At 43.3% G+C, this 26,317-nt stretch overlaps 1 protein-coding gene across 1 annotated transcript in view; it reads left to right on the top strand.

The window, feature by feature from the left end:
• ADAM12 (ADAM metallopeptidase domain 12) overlaps positions 1–26,317 on the top strand; it is a 373,557-nt gene that overhangs the window by 174,829 nt on the left and 172,411 nt on the right. The window lies entirely within an intron of this gene.

Below are 26,317 nucleotides of genomic sequence, written 5' to 3'. Positions count from 1 at the left end.
GTAAAGGAAAAGTAAACAACTTCTTGTTTTACAAAAGATTTTTCTTGGATCATCTGTGGCTTAAAACCTGCTTTCAGGATAACAATATAGGCCTTGTTTTGTCACCCTCTTTCTGAAAACTTTTTATATCTAAAAATAGCTGTTGACAGAATGCAGCTGAAATATTTGGATTATTTCGACCATCCTGTGATCATTGCCTTAAACTCAACAGAGTTTGTAAAATCTGACTCCTGTGTTTATCACCATCAAACTATGACAAATCATGTTACGGTTATTAGGACAAATTCTAATAAATTCTGTGTGACAATAGGATACCCCAGTGATTTATTTTTCTCACCATCAATTATCTTCATAAATTCTAAAGAGTAATCTCTGCTTAAGACAGTTTTGTCTTTCCTACCAAGACAAGAAAGGAACAGCACTATGGATCAGGTAATCGTTAGGCATTTTTATCAGTTTGAAACAATTTACATATCCAACAGAATTTTATAGAGGTGTCTAAAAAACTTATACCCAGGAATGCTACAATAATAAAAGTTTTCAGAAGCTGCATTAGCTTTTTCCCCCTTTTCATCAAGGTGTGAACAGTCTACATTTTCTGGAAGTAGCCATAAGAAGCAATTAGAAGATGAAAATATCCCTCCTACGTTGATAGGACTTTGGCTTGCTGCCAAAATTCCCAACAGTGAATTGACAACGTTCTTCTTTCCTTGAGATTTCTGATTTTCATTGCTCTCTTGCCGGTCTCAATTTTGACAGCAGAATAATGAGTAATAGAAAAGTTTCATTAATTCTGGAAAGAAATGTCCTGTCATTTGACAGTTCTCAGAGAACATTCTTACGACAAGAAGTTGGCACATAACTGAGGAAAAAGCTCAATTTGTATAGGCTAGGGGATGTGATCACCAGAAAGATGTGGGCGGTAACAGGAAAAAAAAAAACTTGCTTTTTTTTCCTTTCTATCCTGCAGTGTAAGAGTTTCTGATGGATGTGATTTAAAGAAGTGTACTTACTCCATTGGGCTTCATAGCATTTCCCTACAAGTATCAAATGATCATTTTAATCAGGTTACCTGATGGTTCTGTTTCTGCTCAGTCTTCCTGTGTTGTGAGTTTCCATTCTCTTCTACCTGAATTTTGGAGTGTAGATTCTATCCCCCAGTGAGCATGTCATAGAATTCCTGATGGCCAGTCAGCTGCCACTGAAAAGTAAAGATAAATCCTACTTTTATTTTTCTTTACCTTTACTTCATTAAGAAATATATGTGTGGTGTGCCTATCCTGTGCCTCCCACATTTATTTGTGCTTATGCACAATTGCATATGAATTTTCAAGAGCTCTGAAAGCCATCTGACCAACCAAGAACCAGTGTCTGATGAAGCTTGAACAGATTTCTTACCCTCAGCCCTATTGACTCTTGCAGAGGAGGGGATAATTCTTTGTTGTTGGGGGTTGCACTGGGCATTGCAGGATGTTTAGCAGCATCCCTGTCCTCTGCCTGCAGTCTGCTCCCCTGATTGTGACAACCAAAAGTATCTGCAGACATTGCCAATGTCCCCTGGGTGGGGTGGGGCACAAAATCACCCCATGCCCCATTAGGAACCACTGATTTAAACTAAGGACCTTTTATGGTGGCTTCTTTAAATCTCCCAGGGAATTCTTTCTCAGCTGATAGAAGTATTTCCTTTATCAGAGCAGCATAAATCCCACATCAAGAAACACAGAGTTTGAAAACTGATATAATCCCCTACATAAAATCTAATTCTGTGAATAATAACTTTCTTTATTTAAAATGTAAATTATCAGAAAAAAATTACAGAAATCATTGAAATATGTTCCTTGCAAGGCTGGCTGTCTACTATTTTTTTCCTTTTAGTGTTTTTCATATTGAAACATGTAAGAGTTTCTGTGTATTTTTGTAATCTTATCAACAATATATTCTGGAATTTAATCTCTAATTCCTGAGAGATGATGACAAGGAGATGAGTGGAACAAGAATCTGGAAGAATATTGGTGTTTGAGCAACCATTTAAATAAACAGCAGCTGTAATCTTCTTAGTATCAGTAAGTAATCTTGAATAATATAAACTTTGAAAGTTCTACAAAAATATTAGCCACAAAAGCAATTATATTTTAGTAACCAATTGCTATATGAGTCAGTATAATTGGAGCAGAAGCAATCATATTTTATATTGAGCTTATTAGTAACAGACAAGGTCCTGGGCAGAGTCCTCAATACCAATAGCATTTCGAAACTGAGAAAGTAACATTGGAATTGCACAGATGTATGTTGAGCACTCTTTGAGAATGTTCTCTTAAATGATCATTTTAGTGTGGTTTCACATAAAATATCAGACCTGAATTATAATAGCTTGTATAATTTGCACTATAGCATAGCTAAGATTATAAGAAAAGATCCCAATGCATGATCATTTCTTAGTGATGAAATCAGAAGTATGGCAACTTTACTAATATGTTGGGAGCCATTGCATTCTGCCAATGAGGCACAATAAGCCTCTTTCCCTTTTCTGTGTCCTGTCTCCCCATTCCATTGTTTCCCCAAGCTTTCTCATCTAAGATCTCAGGGTGTTCATCTGAAGTGACTTCTAGTTTATGTTCTTTACCCTTGCTTTCTGTATTAGTCCGTTTTCACGCTGCTGATGAAGACATACCCAAGACTGGACAATTTACAAAAGAAATTTAATAGACTCACAGTTCCACATGACTGGGGAGGCCACACAATCATGGCAGACGGTGAAAGGCACATCTCACATGGCAGCAGACAAGAGAAGAGAGAGCTTGTGCAGGGAAACTCCCCTTTAGAAAACCATCAGATCTTGTGAGACTTATTCACTATCGGGAGAACAGCAAGGGAAAGACCTGTCCTCAGGGTTCAGTTACCTCCCACTGACTCCCTGCCACAACACATGGGAATTCAGGGAGCTACAACTCAAGATGACATTTGGGTAGGGACACAGCCAAACCATATCACTTTCCTTCCTCATTGCTTGCAGAGAATTGCAAAGCCGTCAGGAGAAAGAAGCCCCTCCTACTGCAACATACTTAGAACTCAGAGCATGATTCTTGCATGTTTCTTTCTGGAAATGTTAGTACTTGCCAGCCAGGTAATCTTATAATTGCCTAGTGTTTGGTCTTAGCAGATACAGATAAACATCCTGTAATAGAAAAAGATGTACTTTTTGAGTCAGCTGTGGTATGTTTGTCAATGTTTGATATGAATACACATGTTCTAGAGGCAGCAGACTGGGGGTTTCTCTTTACTCATGGGATGTTATGATTAACTTAATTCCTTGCCTGAGTGCTAAGGAGTCACCTCTTTTATTTTGATGCTTGTGTTTGAAAATGTTTTCAAAATTGATTCATGTGTCTCCCTAGACTAAGCAGAATAGTGTCCCACCTGAGTATACTTTAATCGTCTATTGTTTTGGGATTTAGAATCTTGAAGCCTCTCAGAGTCAGAATTTCTGGTGTGTAGAGCAAGTACTTTTAGAAAGGGTCAGAAAGATGCATGTCCATATGCTAGTTCTTTGGACTAGTGATTTTGCCTTGCAGTTGTTTTCTTACAATGTGTTTCCCCTCAATAAAGAAGGTTTAACCACAACACAGCATCAGAGGGTTTGGAGGTCTAGTTATTTGGGTTCAGGTTAGACCCAGCTTTGCTATACACAAGATAATTTGTTTAGGTGCTAGAAAAAAATTAGACATTTTTCCAGACACATGAAGTCTAGCTAAGAAAGCCAGACAACAGCCTTCCCACCAAGATTTTTAGACTATGATGTGTTATTTTTTTATGTGGTTGGGTGTATGTACTAGTGTGCATTATTAGAATTTATTCAGATACCAGTGATGTTTTGTCTATAAAATAAATCATGTGACCAGACTATCTCAAATTTAAAAAGATATCAACTGAAAAACAATAAAAAGAAATATCTCCAGGATATACTGATCAGTCTTTCACAGACAGTAACATGTTATACATCGTCTGGAACTAAAGAGTCATGAAGTAATGGAAGGGCAGAGATACAAGAAGTCTGCAAAATTTGAGACAAGATTCTATATCTTAGCCTGGGTTTTGTCTTTACTTTTGGAAACTGCAATGAGTGTATATTTCAGACACCTGATGCTAAGCATTCTCTTGTCCTGTGGAAGCCTATCCCTTTCAGAAGGATGCTCTGCGTGACAGACAGATCAGGTTTAAGAAACCTACAGATCCTGAGTTGGCGTGGGCTGAGCTGAGCTTCAAGAAATGGTAATAAGCCAGTGGATTTGGGAGATTTTTCATTTTAGGTTTTACAACTCTTGCTGACATTAAATTAAGACTTTTGCCATCTTATATAAAGTGTATTCCAGTGAGTCAGCTCTTCTAACTTAAGAGGAGTGAAGTTGTTTTTTTTTTAAAAGAAAAAAAAAAAAGAAAGAAAGAAAGAAAAGAAAAACATACAGTCAAAATTATTTTGGTTGCAAGTGATAGAAAACCAACTCAAACTGCTAAAAGAAAAGGTAATGGGTTTTGCACCATATAACTGGGAAGCAAGCTACAACCTGCTTCAGGTGTGGCCTGATCCAGGGGCTCAGAATGTCATCATGGCTCTGGCTCTCTGGTTGTCTCTTGGTCAGATTCTCCTGCTATGCTGGATGACAAAAGCCATTGGCATCCACAGATCACACACTATTAGCTATAGAACTCCAGGGGAAAGGTACCATCTTTCCCAGGTACTTGCTGGAAAGACTTGAGGTGGTGTCCAGATGGCCTGGCTTCCTTCAGGTGCCTGTCCCCGAGCCAATCCACCTTGACCAAGAACCTGGGGTTACTCTTGGCAAATGTGGTTCTCATGCCCATTCTTGTGACTGTGGCTGGGTTCTAACCTACCTAAATCTACTTAGAATAGCACAGAATTGGGTAGTTGTGACAAAGACTGTGCGGCCTGGAAAGCCTATAATATTTGTGATCTGGCCTTTTACAGAAAAAATGTGCTACCCATTTGGTAGGTAAGATAAGCCCGTATATAGGACTAACTTCATGAGTGTGCAATCCAAGTGGTCACACAAGACCCCATCCCTAGAAGGGCCCCATGGTTGGTTTAATGCTCTGCTATCACCGTCTTTACATTCTTAATAATTTATGAACAAAGGGCGCCACGTTTTCATTTGCATTCCCTTGAGTTGCTCAGAGCCTAAGCCTTGAGGGATGAGAGGGATTTCCCAGAGGAAACACGCCTTGAAGACAGGGTGTGAAGCGAGAATCTGCTTTCTGTTCGATGTAACAGAATACCCAACCCAGAGTGACTCGGCAATGAGAAGCTTACTGTCTCACGGACGCAGTCTCCCAGAGGTGGCACTGCTAGGTGAAGCTAATTCAGCAGCTGACAGCACCTGAATCCTGGGCCAGCCTTTCTGCAATTCTCTGGGCTTTTTCCTAGTCACAGGTGATGGAAAGCTCCAGTTCCAAGCATCACACCTTCACCCAGCAATGTCTAATGGGGGGAAAAGGGAAGCCATGTTTCCTGCCTTGGACTGCCCTTTTCGTTAGGGAAGAAAATGTTTCCAGAAAGTTTCCCAGCAGATCCACTGACTGGAGCTGGCTCCCAGGGGTGGGGAGATTTCCATTTCTAGCCTCTGAAGTAGGAGGTGGCTTCTCCATGAGGAACCAGGGGCTGGAGATAGGAGCTGGGGGTCAGCAGCCAAGGCATTCGCAACTGGCAGCCTTGCATCGGCAGCTCCTACTGTGAATAATTTGCTGCAGAATTCCTTCAACTCCTGAGCGAACTCCTGGGGACATTGAAAAGATGACTTAGTTTAGTTCATACACACACACACACAATCTGATTTGCTTGATTTCTCCAAGAATACATCTACTGCAGAGAGTGAAGTCCATCACCGACAGCTACACGCTCAACATAGAACTGGGCCATAGTGCAGTCTTTGTGGGTCACACCCTCACATTGCCCAAAGTTATGAAAGTTATTTTTAAAAATAGTTCTGCTAGGCAGTTTCTGAAGAATTTGTGGGAGTAGGAAGGAAAATTGTACCTCAAAAGATATTTGATCAGATCCTGTCACATAAGCAGAGGGTATTTAGGGTATGTTTGTGAAACATGATTTCTTATCTAAAAATTGAGCAGCTCTTCAGTAAAATGGTATTTGATGGTTTGGTAGAGTTTATGCCCAAATCATTTTTCTTCCTGACTTCTGTATTTCTGCGTATTTATGCTTCTATATTTATTCAAAAAGAACGTCTGAAATGTGTAAAACATAATTTTTCTTGGCTGAAGCACCTCCATTCCACACAGGAATTTCACTATACTTGCTTTTTATAAAATAAAACGTCTGTTGCAATATTTACCTTAAACATGATTTTAGTTACAACTGAACCAAGCTATTTCTTCTCCTTCAGACTGTAATTCCTTCTAATAGATGTTAGTAGGAAGGCATATGACATATTAATATGCATGTCAAATAAAGAATACGTTCTGGTTTCTTATAGGAAATTACTACTACAATCCCTATAGATTAAATACAATTTATGCTCTGATTAGTTATTAAGGTAAAAAAAACTTTCAGTTTAGAAATAAAGGTTTTTCATGGTTTTTACCGAATTAAAAGCCTGACCATCGCTGTCTCCATACTTCGCTCTTCCTTCCTTACTGCTTCCCTGATGACAACTAGTTGAGCACCTGAACTTTCACAAAAGATGTCTAGTTAAAAGGGACTAGTATGAAAGTTTGTACACAATTTCCCCTGTATTCTACCATCGGCAATGATGTGAAAATTTTTAATTTTAATTTTTAATTGCAATGTGAAATAAAAAGTCTTAAATGGAGACATTTTTTCTTCCAGTGGTTTAAAGATGGAGTCTCACTTTGACCGTTGGAAAAATGTTAGAGCCGTTTCAGAGACACGTACATCTGTGAACCTGCAGTGATCTGGGGACTTTATACAACTTGAAGTCACTTGAGTTCTGTAGACACTCAGAGATGATGAGAATTCTGTTGACGCAAAACTTTTTTGCCTCTTGGCCCCGGCAAAATTGCACGTTGTGAGTAGTTTGTATTTTTAGTTGAAGGTTTTGCTTTGGAGTTCAACTGCAATTTTACTTTCGTTGTCGTCTTACATCTGTAATTTTGAGAGAAAGTTTTTAAAAATATCTTCAATCCGCTGCAGCAATTACTCTGACTGCAGAGTGACCTTTATTTTCTTCTGGTTGAAGAGAGAGAGAGAGAGAAGCAGTAGAGCATTTGGGATTTTTCAAACAATCAGATTATAGGGTAGGACACCTCAAGATAAAAAAGCAAGATTTTCAGACTTCGTAATGTCATTGGATAGTCATTAAATTTATACAAAATTACAGTTCAGTGAACTTAAGGATAGGCTGAAAAAGGTAAAAGTGGTAATAATCAGAAAGGCTGAAATCTGGAATCAATTAACTGAAAACAAATTAACCAACAATTATGGTAGGCCCTGTTTATTTTTCTAAAGATCTTGAAATAAAGCAAAAGTTTTCCACAGGTACTAATAGCTATAAACCCATGGGAATAAGTTTTGGAGTCGAATTTCCCCACGTGGGGTGGATCTCCAGCCACAGTGGAAGAAGAGTTGACTGAGATGTTTGGAAGTTTTAATTGCCAAGGCATGAAGACAAGAGTGGATGGAAGTGGACAAGGAGGCCTGTTGCTGGTGCTGTACATTCTGTGCATTGCAGCTCCAGAGCCTTTCCACTGGACAAGCTCTGACCTTGCAAGGAGAAGGGCCGCCCACTCTTTCCCTGGATGTTCTTTATGTGAACAACAGCGTTGTTGAACTAGCCTGCTGCCTCCCTCTGGGGTAGGCCTCTCTGCTCAAGATGGAAGGTCTTGCTCAGAGCCAGCACCTCTCTGCTTTTGTTTCTGTCTGGTCTTTGTTTCTATCAATGGGAGAACCTTGGCCCTCTGGGTTCTTACCACTTCCCTTTTTCTTTCGTCATTTCACCGTTGTATCTCCAGGTCTTCGATCCACTCTAAGAACGGCTTCTCAGCTCTGTTCCTTGTCACCACCACTCTCTCATCTGGTAACTACATCACGTCTTCCCTGTACATCGTCAGTTCCCCATCTCCCAGGGCTGCCGTAATGAAGCACCACAAACTGAGTGGCTTCAAACAACAGAAACTTGGTCTTTCACAGCTCTGGAAGGCAGAAATCCTAAATCCAGGACTTGTGACTGCTGGCAGGGCCACATTCCCTCCCAAGGCTCTGAGAGCTTGCCTCTTCCACCTTCTGGTGCTTGCCTGGAGTTCCCCAGTGTTTTTGGCTCGTAACAACATCACTCCAGTCTTTGCCTCCCTTGTCATTTGGCCTTTTTCCCTGTGTCTCTTCTGTATCTCTGTTTCATCTCATGGCCGCCTCCTCTCTGCGTGTCTGTGTTCAAATTTCCGTCACCTTGTAAGGCCCACACTACTCCAGTGTGACCTCAACTTAGCTTGGTTATGTCTGCAAAGAACCTATTTTTAAATAAAGTCACCATCACAGGTGCCGGGAAGTAGGAGTTAAACCTATCTTTTTGGAAGACACACATCATGTTATCCTTTCTCACATGCTCCCTTTTTCTCACTCCATTGTTCAATAACCATTTTGCCTGTGGAAGAAATTCTGACTACTTTAGCCTGATGCTCATACTCTTTTCCAGCCTGGACAACCACACCTTTCTAGGGTCACTGCCTATTACCTCCCATATGAGAACCTTATGCCCTGCCCAGACTGGTCTACTGTTTCTAGAACATTCCATCTGCATTTACAATATCTGTGTCTTTGCTTACAGCTTCTCTGTTGCTTTGATTTAACCACCACCACCCTGCCCCCATCACATACACAAAATCTAAGTCCTAGCAACTCTTCAAGGTCCATCTCAAACCACATCCTGGGCTCTTTCTCTAGAGTCTTGGAGACTTGAACCTATTGAGAATCCTCTCTCCATTGAACATTCTGAACCATTTAGAGCTTCTCATCTGGTGCTTTGCTGCTGCTGATGTAGCTCTTGCCATAAATAGCTAACGTTCCTGGAGAGTTCACTCGGTGCTGTAACTGAGCTCTTGGTACACATTATCTTATTGGCATCCCATGGCAGCTCCACAGTGTAGGAACCATTATATCGTGGTATTGTGGATTAAGATGCTGAGGCTGAGGGAGGCAAATCCCTTGCCCAAGATCTCACCAAGTAGTGGGAGATGGAGCCAGGAGTCTTGCTGATTTTTCTGACTCCAAAATTCTGGTTCTTAACCTCCAAATGCTCCTGCTTTTATTGGTGTTGGTTGCTATTCAATGTCATTTTCATATAGGATAAACTTCCTGAGCCTTGAGACCATACTTGAAGGCATCTGATCCTGTTTGGGGATCAATGTCATGGTTACTAACCTGTTGCTCCATTTTCAAAGACAAAATCCGTTGAGTTAACTGAAGACCTAGGAAGTCTGGAGTCCCTCCTGCTCCCTCCTGGTGCCCTCAGCCCATCCGGTCCCTGTGTGAGCTGCACTTCTTGCCAACCTTAACAGCTTGCATCTGTTCCACCTGGTTATGTGAAATACCAATTCATAGAATATTCTGATTAGTAGAACAGTGAATATTAAAGAGCATCTCGTAGATGGTAATGGTCTGGTAACTAGTATCTAAGTCAGTGTCCTTCCTACTGTTGATGGACTATATACATAGATCATGGTGTGTGTAGAAGATCCCATCGAGTGGCTGTATTTTGTGCCAGTGGGCATTTTGTTTTTATTAGTCAATCATTTGACCAGAAAGCACTGCTTTGATCAGATGCACACTGTCTGTTTGTTAATAGAACAAACCTTAATGCCTATCTCGTGGTCATGCACAATCTCAATTAGCTAGAGAGAGAGGGATGGGATGACTTATTTTAAAAGAATGCATCCTTATTGTTTCATTATCAGGGAATATTACTGACATGTAGAAAAACTTTATATGTATTTCATTTGTAATTCTAAATGTTTATTTTTCTCTGATTTAGTAAAAAAAAAAGTAACTCACTGAAGCCTAAAAATGAAATCTTGGTTTTGTTTAGATGTGTAAGACGGTCCGAGACACACTGTGGGAAGCAGCAGCAGCTTCCCACGGACAGGGTCACATGATGCATGGGGCTGATGACACTTGATGAGCAGAGGTTTCTGGGAGCGTTTCTGCGGTAGAATCCCAACACATTAGCTGGAGGCCAGAAGGGGCTGTGAACCTGACCATATGGCTGAGTCATGGGTAATCGTTGAAATTGGCTGGTGCCCGTTATGCCTAAAATGACTCATGCACTGCAAGCAGATATGATTGTTGGTGTAACTTGAAATGAACACTGGCCATTTCAGTAGGCTTATCTCGATGGTGATTATCTCGATGGTGATTAGGTGGTAATTTTTCAGCAGGGCTGTGTTGCCTCACCCTTCTGTCATTGTCCCAGTCTTTGAAATCACTTCGTCTTACACTTTACTGAATCATCTAGATAATTGTCCCAAACAAAACCTTCAGGTGGTTAGTCTAAACTTACTGGGGTCTTCAACCTGGCAAGGAGGTAGTTTTAAAGTGAGACTGAGGACTTGACTACATAACTTAAATTCCTTATTCCTAGGGCCGCAAAAGCACAAAGCTCACCATAAAAAGATACAGACTCCCTGAAAGAAATCGCTGGAATCTACAGACCTTCCGCTCAAGCCTACCTTCCTTACTCTTTGATATCAGATAGTGGTAATAAAATGGGACATATTTTTGATATATTGGGAAAAGTCATTTCTTCCCCTCTTGAAAAATGTTCTCCTCTTTTCTCATCACAGCTGGGAGTTTTGAATATGAATAAAGTGCCAAGAATTTGGCAGTAACAGTATATTCATAAATACACATGAAATTTGGTGGGGTTTAAAGAAAAATAAAATGGAAAGAGCATATTGTCAGGTTTAAGCACAGACGTACCTTGAGATGAAAACTGAGTCTGTTTGCAATGGGTTGTTCATTTGCTTTGCAAGGCTGTGTGCCAGGCACTCGACCTCATACGGAGGTGTAGGCAGAGATCCCCGGCACCCACAGTTTAGTAGGAGTGGCAGGGGAGGTGCTGGATTTCTGTCTTCAGGCCCAGAAACAGAAGTGGCAGGATTCACGTGAGCTAGAGGTTACGCTTGCCGTGGTTGCACATTTTGCATCCACAAACCAGATAGCAAATATTGCACTGCAAGAGCTGGTGAAATGCAGAACATATGGCCCCTCCCAATGGCTCCAGGAGCTGCAGACAAATCCGGCATGTGGGTGATGAGACTTGCCGGGCCCTTCTCTTCTCTCTCCTGGTTGTGTAAATTCTGTCGTCTTACACTTCATTAGACCATAAAAAGGTGCACACCTTCCTGATAGTGCGACCTCCCCTCTGCCATGGCAGAGTTAAGATTCAGTCTTTGAAATATGTCTGCTGATGCTGGAGAGCATGGGCATCTGCACCAGTGGCTCGCCCCTCTCCTGTCCTGCATCTGCGTCTCCCACGGGGGCTTGCCAAGGAGGGCCATGGACTCGAGGGAGGAGAGCAGGGCCCATTGTGGCTTTCCATCTTGACTGAACGACCCCCAACCCATGAGGAAATACCTGGTTTGCATCTTCATGCTTCTTAGGAAACAGTGATGTTAATTTGGAACATGTGCCTTTGTGGAAATGAAGAACTGTACCTGCACATTGAAGCCCCAGTCCCTTCCCTACCCGATTCCTGCAGTTCATGGAGGTGATGTCACCCCATGCGTGGTGGAGACTTAGGCCTTCCATGTGCCACCCCCTGTCTGGGGCTTTCAGGCCCATGAAGGGTTTTCTTGCTTCTTCTCCACTCATAACCTCCCTCCCTTCCCAAAGATGTCCCTACCAGCGTCGCTTCCCTCTGTCACCTGGCCACCTAATGTGTCTTCACTTTAGCCTCCAAATTCATTGACTATTTGTTGGGCACCAGTGATGTATAAATGCCAAATGCGGCCAGGCAGGCTTCTGCCTACCAAACCCAGGGCTGTTTCTCAGGCTTACCTCTGTGTCCTCGGATGCTCAACCACGCAGCCTTCCTTACATCAGAGTCATTTAGTTCCCAGCACTGAGAAATTCCCTGAGTGCCATTCTATCTTTGTGCTGCTCCTCTTCGGACTCCTGGCTTGGTTGTGCTTCCTCTGCAACCCCAGGAGGGAAGCACTCGACTGTCCTCTCCCGCAGGGTCACTCACAGTCTCGCTGTGGACCTCCTGCGGTGCAGAGCCTCCAGGCTGCATTGACAAAACCCTCAACTTGCCTCCCTTCTGCTCAAGCCTGGGGCATGTATCCTGAGCACGTTCTATGTTCTGGGCACCAAGCTCGGCCTCAGGGATTCAAAGACAGATCAGATGCGCTGGCTTCTTCCAGACTTCACCACTGGACTTTGTCCAGAAGATGCCTTGTCACTCCCTGTAGGGCCCCTAGTCAGTGCCCTTTTCAACCAGCTCATCTTTGCTTCGTCATCTCTGAGTCTTTACAAATAGCTCCTCAACTACCTGTGCCTTCCTCACCACCCCTGCCTCCACCTGGGTCCGTGTCTTCATCTCAGGTCTGGATTGCACAGCAGATTTCTACCTCTTTCTCTTCTTCCCATCTTAAAGCCACAGCAGCTCCCTCTTACCCAAGATGATGGGTCAAATTTGTCAGCCCAGCTTCCAAGGCCTCTACAGCCTTGCTCCCCTGCCCTATCTGGATTTTTCCTTTGTCCCCTAATCTCCCACTGAAGCCAAACGACATTCCCTGATTTTACCTGATTGACATTTTTGAAAAGTTAAAATCAAATTCCCCACTTTTTTTTATTTTATAAGAAGCAACAGATGTGGCCGGGCGCGGTGGCTCAAGCCTGTAATCCCAGCACTTTGGGAGGCCGAGACGGGCGGATCACGAGGTAAGGAGATCGAGACCATCCTGGCTAACATGGTGAAACCCCGTCTCTACTAAAAAATACAAAAAACTAGCCGGGCGAGGTGGCGGGCGCTTGTAGTCCCAGCTACTCGGGAGGCTGAGGCAGGAGAATGGCGTGAACCCGGGAGGCGGAGCTTGCAGTGAGCTGAGATCCGGCCACTGCGCTCCAGCCTGGGCGACAGAGCGAGACTCCGTCTCAAAAAAAAAAAAAAAAAAAAAAAAAAAGAAGCAACAGATGCTCCTTACAGAAAATTACAGGAAGGGAAGAAATCTTTAAGTATTCATTATCTCACCTAACAGCAACTAACTGTAACTAATCAGGCAGTTACAATTAACTGTGACTTTTACTACACAAATTTATTTCTGAGTACATGTATTGATGTATTGTAGTTATTTGAGTGGATGAGTTATTTTCTATCAACTCCAGTTCTTATCCACTCTTGGATCCCACCTAGCATCCAACATAATTCTACAATATAGAAGGGGCCCAGTAGGTCATTGAGCCAATCAGAGTTGCTCAGTAAATATGTCTTCAATCAAATGTAGACAAATAAGTTATGTCAAAGCACAAACTTCAGAAAGTTAAAACCATGGCTGTCACATAAATCTATAGTGAGCATCTGCCAAACGTTTATGCAGGTGATTGATGAGGGAACCAGCAGGATGCCAAAGCAGGCTCAGGGAGAACAAGGAAGGTTGAGAGAAGCCTGCTAGCTCACATCCAGAACCGGCTCATGTCCTTCCGGGTGATGAAACCATCACTTTAGCGGTTTGTCTTTTCTACTTGACAGATATCACTTGCCATTTCTCAGTCTTCTACAAGTTAACATCTAACTTTACAGAATCAGGTCGCTAATCAATAGCAAATAGTAAATCAACCCAAATAGCATCCCCTAGAATAAGGGTCTACAAACGTTTTCTGTGAAGGGCCAGTTATTAAACATCTCAGACTTTGCAGACCGTGCAGTCTCTGTCACAGTTACCCCACTCTGTTGCTGCAACGCAAGAGCTGCCATAAACAACATGGTAAGTGGCTGCATTCCTATAAAACTTTATGAGAAACAGGCCCCTGGATGTAGTCCACTACCCCTGTCCCACTAAGAAACATTCTAGGCCAGCTTGTGAGACGGTGATCGGGTTTGACTTTGAAAGCAGACACAGTGATCTTTTCGCCTTATTTCCAAGTTTTAGGTAACTTATCTTAACAGTTTCATGGACGCCTTTCTTTTAGATATCAGTTCCCAAGTTTATCATATAAATTGTATCATATAAATAGAGTAGTCAAAATTAAAAATAGTGTCTAAGAATTCAACAATATTTAAGATTGATACATAATGCAGATTTTTAAAATTGTATTTATTTTTATTGAAAAATTGAAAAATTATATGTATTATATAAATATTGTTTTGAAATATGCATATATTGTTGAAGGGCTAAACTGGGTTAATTAACATATGTTGATGTTTTTGTTTTTTGGGTGGGGGATGGAGTTTTGCTCTTGTTGCCCAGGCTGGAGTGCAATGGTACGATCTCGGCTCACTGCAACCTCTGCCTCCCGAGTTCAAGCGGTTCTCCTGTCTCAGCCTCCCGAGTAGCTGGGATTGCAAGCACATACCACCACGCCTGGCTAATTTTTGTATTTTTAGTAGAGATGGGGTTTCGCCATGTTGGCTAGGCTGATCTCGAACCCCTGATCTCAGGTGATCCACCCACCTCAGCCTCCCAAAGTGCTGGGATTACGCGCATGAGCTACTGCACATGACCGACATAGGTATTATTTCACACGTTTTTTGTGTGTGTGGTGAGAACGCTTCAAATCTGTTCTTTTAGCAGTTTTCCAGAATATGATACACTGGTCTTAACTGTAGTTATTATATTGCACAGTAGATCTTGAACTTATTCCTCCTAACCGAAATTTTGTGTCCTTTGACCCACATCTCTCCACCCCCCGAGCCCCCCACCCCTGGTAAGCTCTGCTTTGGAGAGTTCAACTTTTTAAGATTCTACATATAAAGGAGAACAATATTTAAGGCTGATACATAATTAGTGCAGATGTTTTAATACTACAGTCATGCTACCTTAGCTTAAACTAACAAGGCTATCAAATTCTGCCTCACTGCCAGAGGCATTCAAGCGTTACCTGCCAGCAGAATTTGGGGGGCCACATGAGGTCTGATTATCCTGTTGAAACAAAGTTGTGAGGATGTTCCTAGCATTCTGTGTTACATAAGTATGTCAGCAGACATTATACACAAGGGTAGGATTGCAGGCAAATACAGAAACATTCACTGCAGACCCAGAACCAGGGTTGCAACTTTCTACTCTGAAACTCTGAGTGAGCAATTTTGCTTCAACAAAACCACATTATCCATTAGGCTGAATTAATATCCTTCAACTGAGTGGTCTTGGGTTGGTAATTTACTTTGTTTTTCATTTGTGAATTTGTTTTGATTGGCGTGTTATACACATACATTTATATTTCATTTTATTCTTGCATACATTTAAATACTATTGGAATAAAAATATTGCAAGTCACCACCAGAGATCTCTGAGAGTTGGAGACTTTCTCTATGCCTGAGAAATGCTACATTAAATCACTTTTTATCTGTCACTGGCTCAGCCAGATTACCCAAGTCTGCTTCCCGATAAATGGTGAGGTGTACACTTCCCTTTGATTCCTTCCCTTTTATTTGTCTCAGAAAGCTTAAAGGATTCCTTTCTAGTCTTCACACAGATGGGCTGACAGTGTCCAGAAGCCTTTTTTTTTTTTTTTTTTTCTTCCTGAGCATATGAACTTCTTATGTGGTATCTGTGACTGCTGGCAAGGGACAGAAGCACCAATGATATTTAGTTGTTTGAAACTGAGCCACTCCAAAGTTTGATTTAACATTTACTTACATAACACGCTGTATTTAAAGTCTTATGTATATGTTTCATGATCTTCTCCTAATAAGCACCTAGAGTGTTTCTTGAACGGTCTTCTCTTCATCTCACAAATGTCACTTTTCCGGGAAGAGCATCACTGCTTCGAACGCATTTCAGGCTGTACAACAGCAATCTCTCTGTTTCCAAATCAATCCCTCAACTTTGGTTTCTCATGGCAGGCCTCTCTCACATGTTTATTTTATTTTATTTTGTGAGACGGAGTCTCACTTGGTTGCCCAGGCTGGAGTGCGATGGCACGATCTTAGCTCACTACAACCTCCGCCTCCCGAGTTCAAGAGATTCTCCTGCCTCAGCCTCCCGAGTAGCTGGGACTACAGGCGCATGCCACCACATGCAGCTCAATTTTGGATTTTTAGTAGAGGTGGGATTTTGCCATGTTGGCCAGGCTGGTCTCGAACTCCTGACCTCAGGTGATCCACTTGTTTCAGCTTCCCAAAGTTCTGGGATTACAGGCATGAGCCACCACACCCGGCCCTCTCTCATATGTTTAAAAGATGTGATAATGCCATTGTTGTTGCTTTATCTTTTGAAAGAAAGAATCTACCCCTTCCTTGGGTTTCATAGCTGAGTTTTCTTTAAAGTGACCCGCTTAAACCACATGATAAATTAATCCAGTAAGCACATTTCTCTAATGTATTTGACCAGTGGCAGGAATCAAATAGATTTTTGTCCATTGTGGCCATCAGATTACAGTGACTTTGCAAATTAAGCAAAACCTTAACCGTCATACTGGTTACCTGAGTTCATTGTCTCCTAGAAATATTTATTTAGTCTTGCCTATTGTATATGGTTTGTCTTTTTTTTTTTTTTTTTTTTTCCTTGAGATGGAGTCTCTGTCGCCTAGGCTGGAGTACAGTGGCGCAATCTCGGCTCACTGCAACCTCTGCCTCCCGAGTTCAAGTGATTCTCCTGCCTCAGCCTCCTGAGTAGCTGGGACCACAGGCACATGACACCACACCCGGCTAATTTTTTGTATTTTTAGTAGAGACGGGGTTTCACTGTGTTAGCCAGGATGGTCTCGATCTCCTGACCTCATGATCCACCCGCCTTGGCCTCCCAAAGTGCTGGAATTACAGGCGTGAGCCACTGTGCCTGGCAGTTTGTATTTTTAAAAAAACTTTTTTAAAAGTCCATTACAATGTCCCTTTGGCAAAGGCTGGCGACTGTCTCCCATTGGGGTAGGCCGAATGTTTCTGTCTCTTACAGAATTACGTAGTAGAAACCCGCAGCTCTAGACCAGTCAAGTTAAGGCCTTTTGAGAAGGACCAGATAGTCACATGCTGAAATGGGTCTTTGGCATATCTTTCAAAATTTCACTGGCCTCCATGCTTAAATTTGATCATTTCAAATATTCTTTTTTTTTTTTTTTTTTTTTTTTGAGACGGAGTCTGGCTGTGTCGCCCAGGCTGGAGTGCAGTGGCCGGATCTCAGTTCACTGTAAGCTCCGCCTCCCGGGTTTACGCCCTTCTCCTGCCTCAGCCTCCCGAGTAGCTGGGACTACAGGCGCCTGCCACCTCGCCTGGCTAGTTTTTTTGTATTTTTTTTTTTTTTTTTTAGTAGAGACGGGGTTTCACCATGTTAGCCAGGATGGTCTCGATCTCCTGACCTCGTGATCCGCCCGCCTCGGCCTCCCAAAGTGCTGGGATTACAGGCTTGAGCCACCACGCCCGGCCCATTTCAAATATTCTTTAACCACTTCAGAAGTTTTGTAATCAACTGGTGAAGGACATTTTCAAAATGTTCCCAAAGGGGATCCCATCTACTGAAGTACAAATAGAGATTTAGAATTGTAAGTTAAGTATGTGCGATGGATGAACATAGACATCTTTGTGGTTGATTCCCGTGTCACATTTCTCTTGGACTCCTATTATTCTTCTTTCTCTGTAATAGTGTGGCCATCGGCTGAAACAAGGAGTAACTAAAGCTGTATTTTATGAACAAGTCTATGTTTATCACTCCCATAGAACATAAGCCTCTGGAAGGTAAAGCTGATGTCCCTATGTCCCTTTGCACCCAGGACAGAGGTGCCTCCAGCAGACAGGGTGCTGAGTGTGTGTTTGTTGTTAGTAATAACTATAACTAAGGTGGTGGCTGTTGTTTACTATGTACCAGGCACTATTCTGAACACTTTTTATATGTATATTAACTCATGCAGTTCTCATAAGGACCACGAAAAGATTGTCCTCATTTTTAAAATGAAAAAAAGCAAGTCACAGAGAAGTTAAGCAACTTTCCCAAAGGCACACAGCTAGTGATATGGTTTGGATCTGTGTCTCCACCCAAATCTCATGTCAAATTGTAATCCCCAACTTGGAGGTGGAGCCTAGTGGGAGGTGATTGGATGGGGGGGCAGACTTCCCCCTGCTCTTGTGATAGTGCATAAGTGCTCATGAGATCTGGTTTAAAAGTATGTAGTACCTCCCCTTTCTCTGTCTTCCTCCTTCTCCAGCCATGTGGGACGTGCCTGCTTCCCGCTCACCTTCTGCCAGGGTTTTAAGTTTCCTGAAGCCTCCCAGCCATGCTTCCTGTACAGCCTGTAGAACCATGAGCCAATTAAACCTATTTTCTTTATAAATGACCCAGTCTCAGGTGTTTCTTTATAGCAGTGTGAGAATGGACTAATAGAGCTAGTTATTAGTAGAGCCAAGATTTAAATTCGAGCTTGCTGGCTCCAGAGTTCCACCTTTTCAAACGCTGTGCTAAGCTGTTGTTCACAGCATTCAACATTGTTGAATTTTCTTTGTCAACTAACCCTGGAAGTCTTAAATTTTGTCCTAATCCTGTCCCCTATTCGCCCTACCTTAGTCTTCTCCATCACTCAAACAGAACATTAGGAATCCTTTGTGATGCCCCTCTCTCCTCACCCACCACCTCTGATCCCTCTCCTTCTATACATATCAATCTTGAATCTATCCAGCTCCTCCTTCCCAGTGAGCCTGCGCTGAACCAGTCCAAACCATCGCCTTTCATCTGGACTCGTGCGGTCACCTGCTAACTTCCTCCAGGCTTCCCCTCCTGCTGTTCACCCCCATCTATCCTCCACTCAGCAGCTGGAAGGATTAACACATAAGCTAAACAATGGTAATCCCAGTTTATAACCCCGTAAAGGTTCCTCATAGGCGAGGCCCGGTGACTCATGCCTGTAATCCCAGAACTTTGAGAGACTGAGGCAGGCAGATCACTTGAGGGTAGCAGTTCAATACCACCCTGACTAACATGGCAAAACTCCATCTCTACTAAAAATACAAGAATTAGCTGGGCATGGTGGCAAGTGCCTGTAATCCCAGCTACTCAGAAGGCTGAGGCATGAGAATCGCTTGAACCCGGGAGGCGGAGGTTGCAGTGAGCCGAGATTGTGCTACTACACTCCAGCCTGGGTGACAGAGAAAGATTCTGTCTGGGGAAAAAAAAAAAAAAAAAAAAGACAAAACTCCTCATGGTAGCCCAAACAAAACCCAAACTCTCCCAGACTCTTCACCCTGGCATTTGCCTGACCTGCCAACCTCTCCAGTGTTATCTTGTGCCTCCCACCTGCTGTGTGCTCTAACCCCACTATCTTATTTCTATTCCTGGGCTGCTCTGCTCTTTCCTGCCTCTGCCCTGTGTGGGAGCATTCCTTCTCAAACCTGTCCACAAGGCCAGCACCTTCCAGCTTTGCTCTCAGCCTCCACAGCATCGCCTCAAAGAGGTCTGTTCCTCACCACCTTCTCATTTTCAATCTCCCATTAGTGTTTGTTGCTTTCATAGACAAAACAGCACAGGCTGTAATATACACTTTTCACATTGCGTCTGCTTCCCACCAGACTTTGAACTCCCAAAGGGCAGAAGCATACATGTGAATTTTGATGAAATCCCCAGCCTCCAGCACAGCTGGCTGGAGGCTTGACCGGCTTTTGCTAAATGAATGAATTGGGGCCAGGTGTGGTGTCTCATGCCTGTAATCCCAGTACTTTGGGAAGCAGAGGCATGTGGACCATTTGAGGTCAGGAGTTTGAGACCAGCCTGGCCAACATAGTGAAACCCTGTCTCTACCCAAAACACAAAAGTTAGCTGGGCGTGGTGGCACATGCCTGTAATCGCAACTACTCTGGAGCCTGAGGCAGGAGAATTGCTTGAACCTGGAAGTGGGGGTTGCAGTGAGCTGAGATCGTGCCACTGCACTCCAGGCTGGGTGACAGAATGAGAGCCTGTCTTAAAAAATAAAAGAAAGTCAATTGGACAGATGCAGAAGCAGGCACGCCACATGCCAGTCCCCTCTGCCCCAACCTGAGGAGGCTGGATACACGATGGGATGTCTCAGCAGGTGGGGAAGGCCGGCCCCAGTCCTTAGTGACTGCCTGGCATCAAGGCTGCACTAAGCACAGCCATTTGGAAGAGTGAGCTCAGGATCCCATTCACAGTGCTGGGTCTTCAGTGACCATCTCATGAAAAGAGACAAACGCCTGCAGGATTAAGAAGTGAGTGGGGATGTGTGCCTGAGAGTGAAAGTAAGTGCGCCTGAGTGAAATAAGTGATATAAGCTGCTGCACACACGGCCTAGGGAGCCCGAGGGTTGGGCATTACCGCAATGCCTTCTTCAGGAAGGTTCTGCAGGAGGCTCAACCTTGCAGAGCAGAGACTGACATATGAAAGGTCAAGCAGAGAGAAGGGAACCACTGAGGCAAGGGACAGCTTGTGGGACTTAAAGCATGGGCTCCACAGCAAGCCTGCCTGCAGGTAGATTCCAGTGGCCCTGAGTACCAGCTCTGTAGCCCAAGACAGGGAGCCCAACCTGTCCTCACTTTGTTGTCTATAAAGTGGGAATCACAACGGTATCTACCCATAGCTTATTTTGAGGCATAAACACGGCAATGCATGTTTAGCACATGCCTAGCATGTAGTCAGCACTCAAAAAACAGTCCTAAGAGTTGGTGGTATCCGTGGAGTAGAGCAGCTGTACTTGTGGCTACTGTTGTCATGATGATAAATGAGGATAGAACAAGGGACAAGGAACATGAGGAGTTGGAAGCTGACTCTGGCATTTGAAGCCCTTCACATTCTGGCCCCAACTGGTCCTTCTGCCTCAGTCCTTCCCATACTTCCCACTGTATACCCCATGCTTCATCCCCACCGAACTCCCCATTCCTGGAATGCTCCATGCTCTTTCCTGCTTTGGTTTCTTTCCACGTGCTGTTCCCACTGTCTAAACACCTTGCTCAGTTTTCTATGCCTGGTGAGCCCTTCTCCTTCATCATGAACCTTCTCTATGCCACCTGGACCTTCCTTCATTCCTTAGGTCCAGGGCTCCTTCCTAAGTGCTCCCAAAGCTCTCATTGTATCTGTATTTGTCTCGCTACTCTAGGATGTGGGCTTCTTGAGAAAAGGGACCTTTGTGCAAGAGGGCTTACACTGCACCTGATGCTTAGAACATGTTCATGGATGGATGGATGGTGAATGGATAGATGGATGGTGAATAGATGGATGATGAATGGATGGATGGATGGACGCGTGATGGACAGAGAGATGAATGAAAGGATGATGGATGGGCGACAAATGGATGAATGGATTATGGATGGATGAATGGATTATGGATGGATGAATGGATGGATGATTGATGGTTGGATGATGAATGGGTTGATGGGGGATGGATGGATTAAAGGATGATGGATAGATGGATTAAAGGATGATGGATAGATGGATGGATAAATGGATGAATAATGGATGATTGTAATAGTTAAAATGCAATTGAAAAAAATAGTTCCCAAAGGTAAGATGAGGGGATTAAAGGGCATACAAAGATATGTCATGGGATCAAATAAAAGAGAAATGATTCCACTCACAGAAGATGCCTGTGACTGATTAAGGCCCCTGAAATTAGGAAATAAGAATGTTATTTAACACTGAGCTGTAAGTTCACACACAGGCAAGGCCTTTGTTCATTTTCTTCCTTGTGCCCACCAAATGCATGAGGCATAGTAGGTTTAAAGTAACCCTGAAGGAAAAAATCAAATGGATCATTCTGCAGGTGCCCCATTCAGTGAGTTTGGAAGAGAAGGAATTTCGATGCACATTTTATGTGTGGGCAACAGAATTGGACCACACTTAATCTTAAAGGCTTTTTCAACAGTGATGTGGCCGAGAGAATTAGGGCACACCCAGTGGTACACGTGGAGTCTAGCAAAGGTCCACAGAAACTCAGGGCCTTTGCTTTGAGCTGTAAGCTGATTCCACTTTGAGGCTTTGGACTCTGCTCTCAACATATTTTTGCCCTTATGAGCCAGACTTGTCAGAGGAAAGAAACTGACATGGGAACCTGAGTTGGAAGGAAGAGGACAGCAAACAGAACGAACTACAGTGTCCAGAAGCTCTTTGCCACATAGGGTGGACTGGGTTGTCATTGCCCCTTCACAGCCTGGCTTTCCAGTGACCTCTCCCAGGAACCTGCACTTCCTCTTTGCAGATCCCTTAGCTGCCTGATTAGCCAGCACTCTGACCTAAATCAGACATGTGCTTCTTCCTTGGATGCTCATCTCACACTCCCAGTCATCTGCAGGAATGTCAGGCTCAGGGGACAGTGTCATCTGGTACTCAGAGTAGGATGTGATGCCACGTGCACATTTACCCTGGACCTAGTAGAACATAAGGACGTCTTCAAAACTCCTTTCACTGTAGCTCATCAAATAATTCCAGCAAGATATTAAAACCTCTGCACTGTGTCCAGCGTGCTGTGCCCTGTGTCCAGCATGCTGTGCCTTGCATATTCCCACCTGGTGCCCTCTCTGTGCCCGCCCTGCAGCTCCGCCTCTTCCTTTAGACAGCCTCTGAAGTCACTTTGAACTAGCCTGGGGTTGGATTGCCTTAACACCACCCTCTAGGGGCAGGAGCAATGTAGCCCCAGGAGTGGAGTATGTAGCCCCAGGGGTGGAGTTTGCAGCCAGGGCATCCCACAACACCGACCTGGGCTCCCACCTCATGATGACTCCAGACCTGAGCCTTCTGCCTACAGACATCAAACACAGCCACTTGCTGAGCACTGCGGCGCCTGTGTGTCAGCATTTTGATTTCCTTGGCTTTAAGAAGAAGCTAGAAGGAAGGTTGAAATTATTTACTGAAATGCCCCCAGCAGCAAAAAGCCGCTTAGTATTTTATTTGCAACATTAAATTTGTTTTTTGTTGTTGTTGTTGTTGTTCCATTTCCTTCACAGTTGGGGAGAACTTAAAAAACAGAGGTAATAAGAACGATAAAAATCATGCAGAGACGACCAGAGTGGACAAGTCCTCAGAGGATGCCTGTCCTGTATTGTATCTGTATTTTAAGAAGTGTGAAAGTTTTACTGATGTTGTAATTCCCACAATGCAGAGATTTTTATATATAAACAGCACCTAAACACTGGAGTGAACGAAGAAATTAGTTACTATGTCATTCATGTAATTAGCTTAAAACTGGGGCAGAGAGGAGCTGCAAGACAGTGAAAGGCACAGGGGAAGACCATGCAATTTGAATCCAAAGTTGGAGATTGATCTAGCTAGTGACTGTGTGTCCTCAGGAAAGCATATTTGCTCACGATGACTCAGTTTCCCCATCTATAAAACAAAGATGGTAGTGCCTGCTTCCCAGAGCTGTTTGAGAGATCACAGAAAAATAATATGGATGAAAGTGTTGATTGCTGACCATCCTGCGGAAATGTCCATTTCACAAGAAACTTAAAAGTCATCTTCTGTCCATCCGCGATGCATTCTGCTCCTTCTGGCCCCAGCCACCTCTGTCGTTGGTCTTCTCTGCTCTTGATGACCTGCTTCTTGCCCCCTCCCTAAGGCTCCAGCCCCTTCCTGTTGTCTGCTGGTCCAGATACTGTGTTATTCCTGCCCCCGTCTATGGCCCACTGACCCCACACTCAGCCAAATGCCACACAGAATGGCCTTTTCCATCTTCTCATTCATCTCCATATCCCTAGAACTACAAAATTGAGTGCAGAAATAAATGACTTTTGTTCAAGTGAATACAGTATGTTGGGCTGAACTTTTCTCTGGGACTCAGATGTTGCTCTGCTGTTTGAGGAGTTGGAGCGATAGCTCCAAGGGAAGCCAAAGTTCTTCCATTCAGATTACCGCCCAGCCAGACAGACCCAGACAGAAATTTTCCTTCAAGCAAGCACCACATTGCTCCACATTGCCATTCTCCAGCAATAGACTCTTCCTTCGTGGCTAAATGGTCCCCTCAAAGGTCACAGTCGCTAAGTATATTGATTGATAGGATTTTTCTGCCCCGTGGGGATTGCAACATGGCGAGCCTAGTAACTGAACACTGTACACTGTCCAGTTAGAATAGCAGTCAGGGACGACACAGAGATGGGTTTCCTGAGGCATCCCCACCGGTGCCTACTAACGGGCACTCTTGCCACAGCCCTTGGGGACACAGGACAGGCACAGTGCCCTCTCTTACTGCTTTAACTCTCATTGGCCTGAGCGGTTGTCTTTCCAGGTAGACGTCAGTGACTTCTAGCAATAGCATAAGTCTAGACAGAACATTTAAACCAAATGTCCTCAAACTTTGTAATTACAAGTGACGTTTTTGGTCATCTAGTTTGTTTCCCTGGCTAATCTTCAAATATTTTTGAAAACATTCCCTCAGGAGTTGATTCATACCTGGGGCCAGGGGAATGTGCTCTCATTTGAGACGGTCTGTTTCCTGAGACAGTCATGATGATGGTAAAATTATTGCTTGCATTGGGCCGCCCAGGCCGGTGTAGCTCCAGCCACTGTGCATTGGTCTGCTCTTTCTCACTCAAATCGTCTCTTGTTTCTCTAATTGTTCCCCCATGGGATGGTGTGTCTTATTTTCTGGCCATCCTAGATGTTGTCCCCCAAATGCACTGTTGCTTGTCAAACTCCATCTTTTGGGAAGCTTTTTTTGCTATAGTTTCCCCTTGTAATCTCACACATTAAGCATATAATAGACCACAATTGGCCCCATTATGTACTTTCTAAAAATTACTTTCCCTCTATCCAAAAAAAACAGATGTTAACCAAAATCAAGATATTCCAGCAACCCTTGACTCTTGCAAAGTGGGAGTATTGTATTCAGAAAGGGATGCTATCATTTGCCCCTCTAAGACTATCAGAGTCATTTCACTAAGACCATAGGGCATAGCCCTGCCTAGCACAAAGAAATTCCACAAAAGAAAGCTGAAGAGTAAGCTCAGACCCTTTTTATTTTACACCATTGTTAAAAAATGAAAATATATTTGAAAAATGCAATGCAATAGCAACATCTTTCTTTCTTCGTGGACATCAAAACGAAAGAATTTTGTGACTTAGAAGACAGATGAAGCAACAACCCCACAGCTTTTGTTACCCATAGAGGTAAGCCAGGACCCAGCCTTATACTACAAAATCCAGACCATGTGCAAGATGGTCCTGAAAGGATATATGGCCCCGAAAGAGAGAAAAAATAGACTCCAACCCATGCTTTCATGAGATGGGTAGATTTAATCCAATGAGATCGTGGTCAGGGTGCCATGTTAGCTTGGTCTCTAAATCCATCAGGATGTGCCCTTTCCACCCCAGTTTTCCCCATACAGGATGGTGATGGTCACTGAAGTCTTGATTCCAGTCCTCATGGAGCCCCGAAGAAATAAGGCAGGGCTCATGGTGTCCTCATACCCTTGTTGTACACTTGCAGAGAAAGGGCAGGATTTGAACTCTGGTCCTCTCAGGTGGATCTTGTGTATGTTCTGCTGCTGTGTGCTGGGTTCATTTTTCCTGCAACATGGTTGTCAACAGACCAAGCACAAACACAAGAGACAGAACTGAAGCGTGGCAGCTGACGGAAAGGTCTTCAGGTTGTGAAGGTGCCCAAATACTAAATTTTTGACGAAACCATAAAAAATTGAACTTTAGCACTGAATCCCTTAATTCTAGTCTAGAAAATGTCATCTGCAATCTGCGAAATATGGTACAGCTTTTGCCACTTCATCATAAAAACTGGAGTACTTAAGTCTAAATAAATTATATTTGGAAGACTAATGTACTAATGAAGGTTTAAGCATGAAATCCAAGCAGGATTAACAAGCTTTGCGCCATATTAAAAATTTGAGATCACTTTTATGTAACACTCAAGAGCTGGAGGCTTTCTGTCGAGCATTCTTTTGTTATGAAAAATAATAAAACCTGTGAGAGGTTAATTTGTTCATATTAATATTATCTAAAAGTTGCTGATATCACAAAACCAAATGTAATGGCACCGAAATATCACTTTGCATTTCACTTCTATCTGGTAGTTCAATTCTGCTACGCTCTGGATTGACACTGGGAAGACCCAGGGTACTGGAGGAGAAGAAGGTGTTGAATGCGTCTTGGAAGGGACTGAAATATTTCTGCTTTCAATGGGACACAGTCTTGGTTCTGGTACACATTTGGTAGGACTAGGTCCAGGTTCCTTGGCTCAGAATTA

The sequence above is a fragment of the Theropithecus gelada genome, chromosome 9 (genome assembly GCF_003255815.1).
Source record: "Theropithecus gelada isolate Dixy chromosome 9, Tgel_1.0, whole genome shotgun sequence".
Classification (NCBI taxonomy): Eukaryota; Metazoa; Chordata; class Mammalia; order Primates; family Cercopithecidae; genus Theropithecus; species Theropithecus gelada.
The sequence above is the reverse complement of the archived record's forward strand: the minus strand, read 5'-3'. Positions and strand labels throughout refer to the sequence as shown.